The 12921-nt window shown below is 69.6% G+C and overlaps 1 protein-coding gene across 1 annotated transcript in view; it reads right to left on the bottom strand.

Moving 5' to 3' along the window:
- The window catches only part of ADGRB1 (adhesion G protein-coupled receptor B1), a 65991-nt gene extending 65082 nt beyond the window's left edge, over positions 1–909 (bottom strand). The window contains 1 exon segment of the mRNA XM_036031473.1: positions 534–909. The gene's annotated coding sequence lies outside the window, so the exon portion shown is untranslated.
- Positions 910–12921: the final 12012 nt, after the last annotated feature.

Here is a 12921-nt window from a genome sequence, read left to right as displayed (position 1 = left end):
GTCCGTAGGGGGCTCTGGGTGTCGCCGGGGAAAGGGGGACACACTGGGGTGTCTCTCTCCTCCCAGCCTACTTGGGTCTCTGTGTGGCTGTGGGGGGGTCGCATCTGGGGCTCTCGAAGCCCCCATCCTGCCAGCGTCCGCCTGCGTCGGGGACACAGCGGGAACGCCCTCCCCTGCTTGCCCCGGGTCTGCGCCCGCGGCGGGAGGGGGCGCCCCCAGGCCCAGCGGCTCGGGGCGTGCGGACTCGGGGGGCGGGGGGAGGGCCTCTCCCACGTCCGGAGTCGCCCCCTCCTCAGCCGGCCCGTTGCGGGCGCCCGGAGACCTGCCAGCTCCCGTCGCTGCCGCCGGAGGAGGCAGGGGGCTGGGGGCTGGGGGCGGGGGGTCCGAACTCCTGAGCTCCGAACGCAACCCTCAGAGCTCCGAAGCCCCAAACGGCGAAGTTGCGAAGTCCGGGCGGCGGCCCCTCCCCCGCCCCCCCCCCCGCTGCGCCCCCTCCCGCCGCGCCCCCAGCCCCGGGCCGGAGCCTTCCTTACCTTCCCCGGCAGCAGCGGCCGCGCCGACCGGCACTGGATCCGGCGAGTTGCGAATACCCGGGAGCGCCCCTTGTCGCCGGCGGCCGAGTCGGGCGCCCGACCGGAGGGGGGGCTCCTGCTGTCGCCGCCGCCCCCGGCCGGCTCCGGGCCTAGCCGGACGACCCCGGAGCGCCCCCGCCAGCGCACGCAGTCCCCCTCCCCTCCCCCAGCCTGCCGGAGCCCCTCGGACGCCGGGGAGGTCGGATGCCCGGGCTGCGGGCGATGCGGGGCGCGCGGGCCCGGCCAGGACGCCGCGCGGCCGCCTGTGCTCCCGGCTCGCCGGTGCTGCGCTCGCTCCGCCGGGGCCGCCGCCAACGCCGCGCCCGCCGCCGCCGCCTGCGCCCGCCGCTCCCTCTCCGGCCGCCGCGCCGCTCCTCTCGCCTGCCCCGCTCTTCTCGCCTTTTTTCCCCTTCCTGAGGGGGGGGGGGGGGCGAGCCGAGCCGAGCCGGGGGCGGGGCGGCGCGGGCTGGAGGAGGAGGAAGCCGAGGACCGGGAGCAGGAGGAGGAGAGAGGCAAGCTGCTTCCCCCACCGGGCTGCCGGCGCTCCCCAATCTCTCGCTCTCTGAAACTGGATCCCGAATCGGGAGCCAGAGACCGCATTACGGATTACATCAGGCTTTATAGAGCTTCCAGATCGCACGTTAGAGGGGGGCGCGAGCGGGGGGCGGGGTGTGGGGGAGGGGAGCGAGATAACGGGGGGGGGGGGGCGGATAAATGCACACACGCGCGCACGCAGAGGAAAGCCCGGCTCCTGCCCCAGGCAGCGGGAGCGCCAGGAGTTGGGGCTCTGCTCGCTGCCTCTTCCAGGAGCCGGGGACAGGCTGCCCGCTGGCTGCGTGACGGATGGACGGCCTGGCGGAGGGATGGGGGCGCGCGGGCCGGGCGGGCAGACGCGGACAGGTGGAGGGAAGGACAGGGGGGTGCATGAGCAGTGCAGGAGCACAGAAGGGAGGGACGGGTGGAAGGATGGCTGAGGTGAGTGGGTGTGGAGGGAGGAGGTGTGCGGGGGCATGGACGGATGGACGGACGGACGGACAGATCGGACAGGGGCCTGGAGAGAGGACCGGGGTGTTGGGTCAGTGTGGGAGGGCGGTCGGAGGAAAGTGGCAGTGGGGACGGACAGGACAGGCGGGGGTAAGTGGCGAAGGCCTGGGGGGCGAGGGCAGCTGGGCGGGTGGATGGAAGGGGCCGGCCCGGCTGGAGGAGCAGGTGGGAGGTGGGGCAGGCTCAGGCCAGTGAGTCAGAGCCCGTCCGGGGGGTCGGGCTGGTGGGCGGGGAGGGCCCACGGGAGCTGCCCAGGTGGGGTCTGGTTGGTCCCACCGCCGGGGGCTCCGGAGAGAAGCCCCCGAGGGAAGGGCCTGGGAGAGGAGCCTGGAGGCCCAGCTCGCCACTCGCCCTGAGTGACGGTCCCCGGCCATCCTCCCCACCCCCGCCCGCCTGTGACCACCACCATCCTCTGTGACTCGGTGACAGTGGGCACACCCGGCCCCGCCAGTGGTTTTCCACACGCCGGCGTGGAGGGCCCTGCAGCCGCGGCGTCCCCTCCTGAGGGCACCACAGGCCCTCTCCTTCCTAGGGTCCCTCTCCCTGAGGAGACCCGGACCCCGGGAGGCAGGGCCCCAGGGAGGCTACTTCGGGCTCCTCCTCCGCCCGGGTGCTTCTGCCGCCGGCCCCTGGCTCCTTTCCCACCACGCGTGGTCCGCTGTGAACACGGGGCCCGCTTCGCCGCGGCCTGGAGAGCCAACACGGCACAGGCTCACCTCCCTGTGCCCGGGGCCCACGTCTGCCCCAGCCGTGGGCTGTCTCAGCTGACTCAGCAGGGGGCGCCGTCGGGCGTCTGCACTGTCACCGTGAGCCGTCAGCTCCCGGTCACGGTCACCACCCTCCGCCTGGACGTAAGCCTTCACCTGCATTCCGTCTCCCCTTGCCTGTGGAGGGAAGCCCCCACCAGGGCCATGCCCTCACCCCCGCACCCCCACCTGGGCCAGCACCCCACCCCGCCTGGGCCAGCACCCCACCCGCACCAGCCCCCCACGGTGGGCGAAGTGGCGGAGACCAGGTCAACCCAGCGCTCAGGCACCTGGCCGCGTGCGGGGTGGAGCTCCGTCTGAGCCGGCCTCCCTGGCCAGGCAGCTCACAGCCCCGGGCCTGGAGGGGTGGGCGTCCTGAGGGGCTGGTCGGAAGGGCCACGGAGGCTGGGGAGGGCGCCCTTCCCAGCCCCCCCCCCCCAGGGCAGCCTTCTTCCTCCTGCTGGCTCCCCCCAGGGTGAGGGCTGTCTTCTCCGAGTCTGGAGGGGGGCACGAGGGGATGCTTCCCCCCTCTTCCAGGCCCCAGGGCCCAGGGCCCCACTGCAGCCGCCCTCCCCGTCTGGCCTCCTGGCCGCACTGGCAGCCGGTGGCCGCCAGGGGGCCTCGGATGTCAGGCCACGAGGCTGCGCACAGGGTGCGGGCTCTGAGTCAGGATTCAGATGCTGCTGTGGGGGAGGGGAGCCGCCACCCCCCGCTCCTGGGCTCCGGGTCGCGCGGCCGGGCTGCGGCCCCTCCAGTCAGCCCGCCCGCGCGGCAAGGCCGCGTCTCCCGCCGCTGGGGCCTCTCAGCGGGGCCGCGCCTTCCTCCTCCCTGCTCCGGAGACTCCTCGGTTCCCTCCCGACCTGCCTCTTGTGCAACATTGTCCCCTTGCCCCAGTTCCCGGTCCAGAACCTTTTCTTGGAGAGGCAGGGGAGCCCTGCCCCCAAGCTCCTCCCTAAGGAGGGAGGAGAGTCAGCTGGGCCCCTGATCAGACGGGGTGGGGGCCCGATTCTGCCCCTTGACCCCATCCTCGGCTCCCGGCTGAATGCCGGGGAACCGGTGAGCGCCCGGTGGGCCCACCGGAGGACGCAGCCTCAGTTCCGCACGGGTGCCTGAGCTCTGTGACTGGAAGGTCTCCTACAGCCCAGACGCCCAGGACTCTAGAACCCTGAGCCCGCGGCCCCTGTGCCCGAGACTTCTACCCGTTTACACCCAGCCCCTCGCCCACCGGCCCTGGTTCAAACCTGGACCCTCACCGCTGCGCCATCCGCCACCCAAGCCCGGGGTCTGGCCACGGCTCGAGGAAACCCGGGGTGGACTTGTGTGGGCAGGGGACATCGGTGGTCCCTTGCTGGGCCAGCTGGACCTGGCTGGACATCAGATCCTGGGCCCTTGCCACTCAGTCCCAGAAAGAGCGTGACCTTGTCACCTACTCATGGACGTAAGCCAGTCAGTCCCTGACCACAGGCCTCGACTCGGCCATGACCTCTAAGTGACTTTGAAGCCGTTAATCACTGGCCCTGGCCACACGCTGACCCAGTCCTGCTTGGGCCCTTGGAGCCCATGTCTGTGGCGCGGCTGCCCCGTCCCCTCTGGGCGTGCGTTTGCGCTTTAGGGGAGGGGCTCGGAGAGGCGCAGGCCCTGGCTGAGGCCGAGGAGCGGCCCCGTGGGTGGGACCCCAGGCAGGCTGTGGGAGGAGGGGCACTCAGGACCAGGTGGTGTTCCGGGAAATTCTCCGTCCTGCCCCGTCCTGGGGCCCTGCCCAGCCCCCAGCGACCAGGTGCCTGCCCGGCAGACCCAGTGCCCCACCCACATTTCTCCTGGCTGGGGGGTGGGGGGGCCGCTGAGTCCTTACCCCCACTCCCCAGGAGTGCGGCCCCGGGGCTTATGTAACCTGAGTGGCCCCACGCACCCCCGGGGAGCAGGAGGCTGGGGCAGTTTCGGGCTATTTCCATCCACGGGCTCTCACAGCTCCCGGGGTGAGAAGCAGCGGTGGCGGGTTTTCCTGACACCCGCTGGGGGCGGGGGGAGGAGTGCAGGGCGGGAGAGGCCTGTGCTGCCGGATGCCCCCCCACCCCCAGGGCTGGGGGCCGGCCAGCCGGGGAACCCCTGGGCCCTTACAGAGCCCTGTAGAGGCAGAGCTGGAGGGAGCAGCTGTCCTGGCCTAGCTCCCTTCATGCCCTGGCCTCCATCGCCCCCCGTGACCACTACCAGCGTCCCGAGGTGCAGCACGGGCCCCAGGCCGCAGACGCAGGCTCTGAGCGGGGATGCGCCTGGGCCGAGGTCGCGCAGCCAGGGACCAGGACTGACAGCAGAGCCTCCGCTCTGGCCAGGGCGGGGCCGGAGTCACAGGCCGGTCCTTCAGATGGGCCTTCAAGGGTAGCAGGGCAGAGGGGACGGGGGACCGCTGGGTGCAGGGTCCCTGGCGTGGGCCGGGAACTCCCAAAGCACTGTTCCAGCCCTCGCAGCCCCCTCAGGGAGGCCCGGCCCTCTCGCACGCTGGCCCGGAGCCCTGCCCGTGCTGCGCCGTGGTCACACCCCGGGGATGGGCATCGCTGGGTCCGTGTGCACTGGCCCCTCTGTGGGCCCGGCACCCTGCCCATTGCAGGCTGACTCCCCCACCCCCACCCGGGTTCCCGAGGTAGAGGCCGTGCGGACGGCGGCCCCCGAGGCCTGTCCTCTGGGCTGAGCAGGATGCCAGGCACGCTCTGGGAGCTTTCAGTGGCGGGAGAGTGAGCGTTTAATAAACAGCGCGGGGAAAATCAATACGGGCGATCAGAGAGACCAGGGCGCCAACCTGAGCAGAGGCCCGAGGGGGCCTGGGGGCCCCCTCGCCACACCTCGGCGGCTCCAGTGGCCGCACACAGCCACACCCCAGGCCCTGGTGTGTCCCCCGCCCAGCCCAGGGCCCCAACTGGAGGCCTCGCTGTCCCCGGCTCTCCCTGGGTGGGCGGACTGATCTGGGCCCAGAGCAGTCTGGGGGCGGGTGGCCAGACAGCCAGCCAGCCAGCCACGCCTCCTCCACACCAGGGCTCCTCACGGGCGGCCTCGGGCCCGGGGGCCGGCGGTCTGGGGCGGGCCTTGAGGTCTGAGGTCCGCCAGGAGGGGGACAGAGGCCGGGGGGTGGGGGGCTGACCCCACTCTGGGCCCCAGCCGCCCCTGCCGTCCTGGGGGTCATCTGTCCCTGTCAGCCTGCCCACAGGGAGCCCTCGTGTGCCTGCGCCCCACCGAGCTGTGGTCCCACAGGGTGGGGCCAGCGGTGGAGCTCAGGCCGTGGGAGCCCCCACACCCACAGCACGTTCTGCCCCGGCCAGAGGACGCTGAGGGCAGGCTGGGGCCTGGGCGGCGATGCGGGGCCAGCGGCAACCGCTTTGCTCCCAGACCAGCCAGAGCAAGGAAGGGCCAGCCTGGGCCCTGAGGCCTGGGTCGGGGGCGTCCACACCAACCCCCAGCCCAGCAGGAGGGAGAGCAGGGACTGACCCGTGGGCAGCGCGGAAGGGCCCTCACATCCATCAGCCGGCCGCCTGCCCGCCTGCAGGAGGGGCGGGGAGTCCCGCCCCTGCCTGGGCCTCAGTTTCCCTCCACGTTCAGTGAATGTCGGGTCAAGTCCTCAGGGCGGTTAAGGTGAACTCGGACCCTTTTGAGTGGCAGGTGAGACCCAGTCTGTCCTGGCTTCCATGCCTTCAGGGCCCCCCCAACCCCTCGCCTGTTTCCTCCCAAAGAAACCCCACGCCCATCGCAGCACGAGGCCCACCCGGGCCCGCTCCGCCTCACCCCTGCCCGAGTCAGGCTCCTTCTGGCCCCAGAAGGCGCCGTCCGCCGAGCTCTCTGCCTGGGACACGGCCTCCCTTTGGGCCTCCGGGACCCGGTCCCTGTCCTGCAGGCGAGGCTGGGCTGGGGACTGTGGGCGCCACCTCTCCTTCGTCTCCGTCCCCAAGGGGGCCTCACAGGGAGACTGGGAGGAAGGGAGGAGCGGGAGGGAGGCGTGAGGGGCGCGCGGGGACAGATGCTGACATCCGAGACAATGAGGGGACGCTCGCGCCTCTGCAGAGACATGCTGACATTTCGCGCAACAGAGACGGGTGACGGCGTTGAGTCACGGGCCAGCGCTCCGCACGTGCCCCCGCCCCCGCTGACTGCCACAGCCCTGTCCCTTCGCCTCCGGCCTGCTCTTCGGAACCAGAAGAGGCCGGGGCAGCCCAGCACCAGGCTGGGGGCTCCCGCGGGGGCAGACAAAATCTGCATGTCATTTGCATATCGTTTGCATTCCAGTCACAGGTGGAACCAATCTTCCAGCCCCTGGGGCTGCTCTGTGGAGCTGGAGCCTCCCCAGACCTGGCTGGTGTGTGGTCGCTGGGACAGGGCCAGGGCAAGACGGCGATGTGTGACCTTCGCGCAGCGCCTTGCAGTTGACACGACACCTTCACATACTCAGATTGTTGTGTCTCAAAATAACATCAAAAAGTAGAGAGGTCAGGGAGCGTGCTTCTCGTCTCAAAGGTGGGGAGGAGAGGCTGAGGGACAGCGGGTCAGCCCGCGGGGCGACGTGACAAGCCAGCCCAGCCGCCCAGCACGGGCCCGGGCCCTGCGGTGCCCTCCTGCCCTTCTCCGCTGGCTGCCCTGGCACTCGGCTCTTCAGCCGCCGGCTCCGACCCACTCGGACAGTTTCCCGCCCAGAACCCAGTGGGGCGGGATGGTGGTGGTGGTGGTGGTGGTGGTGGTGGTGCCGAGGAGGAGGATGGTGATGATGATGGTGGTGATGGTGGTGGTGATGGTGGTGGTGGTGGTGGTGGTGGTGGTTGGTGGTGGTGGTGATGGTGGTGGTGGTGGTGGTGGTGGTGATGGTGGTGATGGTGGTGATGGTGGTTGGTGGTGGTGATGGTGGTGGTGGTGGTAGTAGTGGTGGTTGGTGGTGGTGGTGATGGTGGTGGTGGTGGTGGTGGTGGTGGTGGTGCCGAGGAGGAGGATGGTGATGGTGATGGTGGTGATGGTGGTGGTGATGGTGGTGGTGGTGGTGGTGGTGGTGGTTGGTGGTGGTGGTGATGGTGGTGATGGTGGTGATGGTGGTGGTGATGGTGGTGGTGGTGGTGGTGGTTGGTGATGGTGGTGATGGTGGTGATGGTGGTGATGGTGGTTGGTGGTGGTGATGGTGGTGGTGGTGGTAGTAGTGGTGGTTGGTGGTGGTGGTGATGGTGGTGGTGGTGGTGGTGGTGGTGGTGGTGCCGAGGAGGAGGATGGTGATGGTGATGGTGGTGATGGTGGTGGTGATGGTGGTGGTGGTGGTGGTGGTGGTGGTTGGTGGTGGTGGTGATGGTGGTGATGGTGGTGATGGTGGTGGTGATGGTGGTGGTGGTGGTGGTGGTGGTGGTGGTGGTGGTGGTGATGGTGGTGATGGTGGTGGTGATGGTGGTGGTGGTGGTGGTGGTGGTGATGGTGGTGGTGATGGTGGTGGTGGTGGTGATGGTGACAAAGGTGATTTCGAGGATGTTAAGAGAATAGATCTGCCTGGTTTGGATGGATCAGAGCTCCAGGAACGAGAACCTGTGTGACTTTTTCTTGATGTTTCCCGAGCCAGCGGCAGGTGGACCTGCTGCTGTCCCCTTCGGCAGTGGTCACTCCGCTGTCCCCTCCCAGTCTGGCGCTCTGGGCGGGTGGGGAGACGGTCCTCCCTCCGTGCTGTCCCACAGCCTCCCCTCCAGGCTGCCCCTTCTGGCCGTGCCGACTGTGCCCAGTTCTTCCGGGCGTGGCTGGGCCCCTTATGTCACCATCTGTTTCAGCCCTGAGCTCCCGCTGGGCCCAGGGACCGCCTGACTCAGCCCTGTGTGTCGAGGGGGTGTCCGAATGAGTCCGGATATGGAGACACAGGAAGGTACAGCGTTCAGCTCCTTGGGTCCCAGGAGCCCCCCATCACTTTGCAGCTCTCTGTCCCCCACCCTCCCGTGTCCCGGGCCAGGCTGACCGCTCCGCCCCTGGTTAGTGCCGGGTCCACCTCAGGGCTGTGACTGCCTCAGACCTCAGCTTCTGGGTGAGCACACATGTGCGCACACACAAACTCAGACACCCATGTGCACACAAGCACACACACACAGGTGTGCGCACAACCTGGCACCAGGGCCTGGACCACACGGCCAGGCGGAGGGGAGCCGGCCCTGGGGCCTGTCCTCCTGGACCCGGCGTCCTGCTTACCCTGCTGCGTCCCGGGGCAGTTTGAACGCCACCCCCAAGCCCCTGTAGGGCCCCTGATGGCTGCCACCCGGTCCAGCTCCCATGCAGGGAGTGGTGGCTGCATGAGGAACTTTCTGAGGGTCACCCGACTGGAGCCCTCGCTGGCCACCCGGCAGGCGGCAGCGCCACAGGGAGGCGGGTGGGCCCTCCTCCCAGGGCAGGTTGGGGTTGGTTCCCTAAACCCTTAGGAGGGATGTAGACACCCAGACCCTCCGTCGAGGGCTGGCCACGGTGCCATTTCCCATCGTCCACCCCTGCCCTGGTGCCAGGGAGGCGCAGACATTAAGTGAGCTGTCACTGCGCAGGCCTCAGAGCCATGCCCGCCGCACGGGCGAGGCCCTGTGCCCGCGGGTCATTCCCATTCCTCCACCCTTCCCGCTGGCCTTGGGGGCCGGCAGGGAACGGGACAAGGGACCGGTGGGCCGGAACAGTTTGGTGCAAAGGGCCTGGAGTGCCGTGGAGGCCAGGCTGTCATCTGGGCATGGCCTGGCCCAGGGCCCCGCCATGAGCACCAGCAGGAGAGACCCCCACAGCCTCCGGCCCATGCTGGTGTTGGAGCCCCATTACCTGTGGACCTGTGGGCCCAGGTGTGGCACCCGCAGCCAGGGCTGGGAGCTTGGGGCAGGGAGAGGGCAGACCGACAGGCCCGGGTCCGTGTACGGATGGTGAGGTGGCTGGGGCTGTGGCCTTTAAGGAGGACACAATGGCCTCTGAGAGGGGCAGCAGGACACGCGTCCACCCTGCTGGCCAGGCAAAGGAGGTGAGGGGTGGAGGTACACCCTGTGCCAACTGGGAAGGGGTAACAGCTACCTGCCGGGCCTCCACCCATCCACAGGCCCTCCCTTGGCCCTGCACCGGGCACTGGGACCCGGAGGCTCAAGTGGACAGCTGGGCCCTGCAAGCCCCTGTGGCGGTGTCCCGTAGCCTCTCCTGGAAGGGACACTGTTGGGCCTGCGCCCTGTCCACCGGCCCGGCCTGCCTCACGGCGTGCAGGGCCCACGCTCCCACTCGGTCGGCCGGCAGGGCCGGTGGGCGGGCGGGCGGGCAGGTGGCCGGGAATGCGCCTCCGACGGAGCTGCGTGCCGGCGGACGGCGGAACGTCGCTGCCAGATTAAATCAGCCTCCTCAAAATTAAAAATACATATTTACTCTAACCGGCCGGGGTGCTCGGGGAGAGATGAAAGGGAGGGGAGATGAAATATCGCAAATTAGGTAATTGGGGCCACCCAGAGGAGCGCGTGCGGAACGGGCGCCGGGAGGGGAGCGGCGAATTCCCGCGCAGCGCCCAATTAGGGAAAAAAAGAAGGAGTTACACGCAAAGAGGGAAAAATAAACAGGCAACAAAACCCCAGCCCAGCCCGCCGCCAGGTTCCATTAGCGCTCAGTCGCGGAAGGGGAGGGGGCTCGGGGCGGCCTGGGGCTGCAGGCACGCAGGCTGGGGCTGGGGGTGGGGGCTGGTGTGGGGGGGTGCTGGCCGAGCAGGGGGAGGCCCACGGGGCTCCGGGTGCAGGTGCCCAGAGGGACCGTGTGCCTGAGACCCGCCATCAGGGCGGTTACTGGTGGCCCGGCCCGGCGGTGCTGCTGGCGGTGCTGGGGACGGGGGAGCTGGCTGCCGTGGTGACCTCCTCCCCACGCCGTGACGCCGGGCGTGATGGGAATGGAGACATGGTGCTAGGGCTGGGCCCGAGGAGGACGGCGGGGCGGCGTGGAGACGGCAGCTGCGGGGCTGACGGTGTTTGGTGTTTGGGGGCCGGGGTGATGCTGACATTGGGTGGGTGACGGGGGTCCTGGCGTGACTGCTGCCAGGTGGGGCAGGCTCTGACCCCAGGTCCGACCCCTGCAGGTCATGAACTGGGGCCTCTGGCCAGGCTCCCTACTTCTGCGGCCTGTGTTCCTCCGGGTCCCGGTTACACCGCTGGACCAGCCCCCAGGGCCTGGGGGTGGGAGGGACCGTGGCAGACAGGCCTCCCCGGGGAGCTGGTGGACAGCGGCGGGTGACAGAGACAAGCTGGGGAACAGACCCCTGCTGGGCAGGGCACCACGGGCCAGACTGGGAAGGGCTGCCCCGAGCCTCCCGCTCAACCCAGATCCTCGGCCCAGAGGCCTGGGGCGCGCCCCAGGGCGGCGGTGAGGACGGCAGGCCAGTGTGTGTGTGTGTGTGTGTGTGTGTGTGTGTAAAGAGGTCAGTTAGCACACACCCACGCCGCCCACACTCCCAGAATCACACCCAGCACGCCCTCCCACGGAGCCCGGAGTGGGACAGGCAGGCAATGTGGGTCACAGAGGGGGCTGCGGGGCGGGGCTGGTACCCCCGGCTGACCTCCTTAGTGCCCACGGCCAGCGGCACCTGCAGCCCCGGGTGGGGACGGCGAGAGGAACAGCCAGCAGCTCCCCCAGCCCTGAGGGGGTGGGGCGGGCCACTTCCCCACAGCCCCAAGGAGAACAGACACAGGACTTCTCCCCTGGCCCCGACCCCCAGCTCAGGGTGGGGGTCACATGACCGACGAGGCCCTTGGAGGCCAGAGCTGACCGGAGGTGCTGAGCTCTCCCCCACCCCCAGCCACACGTGGTCCCTGCGGCCCCGTGTCCCCACCTCCTGGGGGGGCCAGCGTGGTCTGCACCCACCCTGGCCAAGGGCGGAGTCTGGGGAGGCCTCTGCCCCCTGCAGCCCCCGCTGGTGCTGAGGTGCGCTGGGTCCTGGGGAGGTGCCTCCTCATCTCTCCCGGAGCCGGGGCCCGGCCAGGGGGGCTCTGGGCTTCAGCGCTGCTGGGTCCTGGAACATCTGTGCGCCTCCAGAAGCCTCGTTCCAGAAGCTTCCGGCACTGGCAGGGAGGGCGGGGCGGCTTCCGTGTCCACCTGCCCCAGGCCCCCTCCCGCATCCTAAGAGCCTGGGAGGGAGGTGGGTGCCCATTTTTCAGACCAAGTGGTCACATGGCCTGGTGAGGGGCTGGCCTGAGCTCCGGCACCAGCCGGCACGTGGGAGCACGGAGCTGGACCTCTGACCTCTGCCCTGGTCAGAGACCCTCCGGCTCTGCCACGGGGGGCCTGAGGGGCGGGCAGGGCACCCCTGCGGTCTGTCTGGGCCCTGGCTCACCCCGTGCCCCCCAGGGCTTCCGTCACTGCTAATTCTAGGACAGCGGGTATTTTGGCATGTACCTGTGTGTTCAACCCATGTGTGCACGCATGTGCTAGTGTGTATCAGTGTGTACACACATCTCATGTGCACACACCAAGAACAATGCTTCCTATGTGCATGTGTGCACACACAGGTCTATACACCCACACCACACACACGCACGTGTGTCCACACACGTGCACACACGGCCACAGATTATTTGTGTGCGTGCATTGCACAGCCACACGTGAATGTAAACACAAGCTGTGTGCAGGCCTCACGGTACCAGTGCACATGCTCACGCACGCGTGGCTGTCGTGGCCTGGGCGGGAGGAGGGGAGAGGCCGGTCCCTCGGGGGGGCGCCAGGAGTGAGCCCCACCGAGCGTGCGCAGGGCGTGCTGCCTGTTCTGCCCGCAGCCCCGGGGAGGGCGCGAGGCGCTGCCTGTGAATTTTAAATGGGGCCGAGTGCAGACGGGCAAAGCCTCGCTCTGCCCGTGGGAGGAGCCTGGCCCAGGGGGTTTCCCGCAACAGTGACCAGGGCTCCCTCGAGGGTTCTTGGACGCTGCCTTGCTTGGCCCGGGCCGTCCTCACATGGCGGGTCAGCCTCCCGGGCCCTCACCTGTGGCCCGCATGGTCCTGCCTCCTGTCTGTCTGGCACCTCATGGGGCGAGGGGACAGCCTGAGCTGGAAGTGGCCACCAGGCCAGCAGGGAGGGCCAGACCCGCCGCCCACGCTGCCCCCCCCCCCGCCTTGCCCCAGACCCTCAGCACAGGGGCCTCTACACGTGCTGGCGGCGAAGGGCACCCGAGTGCCATGTGCCCCGTCCCCAAGTCCTCTCCTGCAGCGGGGGGGGGGGGGGGGGGGGGGCGCGTGTAGGGCAGCCCAGAGGGTTGGCTGCAAGTGAGGCTGGGGGAAGTCACCCCTACACACACCGGCGGCCTGAGGGCCGGGACAAGGACATGCCCGCCCTGGGTCCACCCCCGAGATGCCCTCTGGCAGAGCACAGGGCTGGTACGGACCTGGCCTGAGGGCAGGGCAGAAGCCGAGGAAGGATGGGGTGGGGGGGCCGCCTCCGGAGGGTGGCCCGGGTGGTCCTGGGTTCACACCCCATCACTGTCCCCACCTGGCCTCCCGGGCCTCCCCTGTGAGGTGGGGCAAAGGTCCCCACCCCGGGGGCTGGCGTGCGCAGCGCCAAGCAGAGGCCAGCGCACAGGAGGCGCC

Source organism: Phyllostomus discolor, chromosome 7, assembly GCF_004126475.2.
Source record: "Phyllostomus discolor isolate MPI-MPIP mPhyDis1 chromosome 7, mPhyDis1.pri.v3, whole genome shotgun sequence".
Lineage (NCBI taxonomy): Eukaryota > Metazoa > Chordata > Mammalia > Chiroptera > Phyllostomidae > Phyllostomus > Phyllostomus discolor.
Note: the sequence above shows the minus strand (reverse complement) of the source record. Positions and strands in the feature narration are given on the sequence as shown.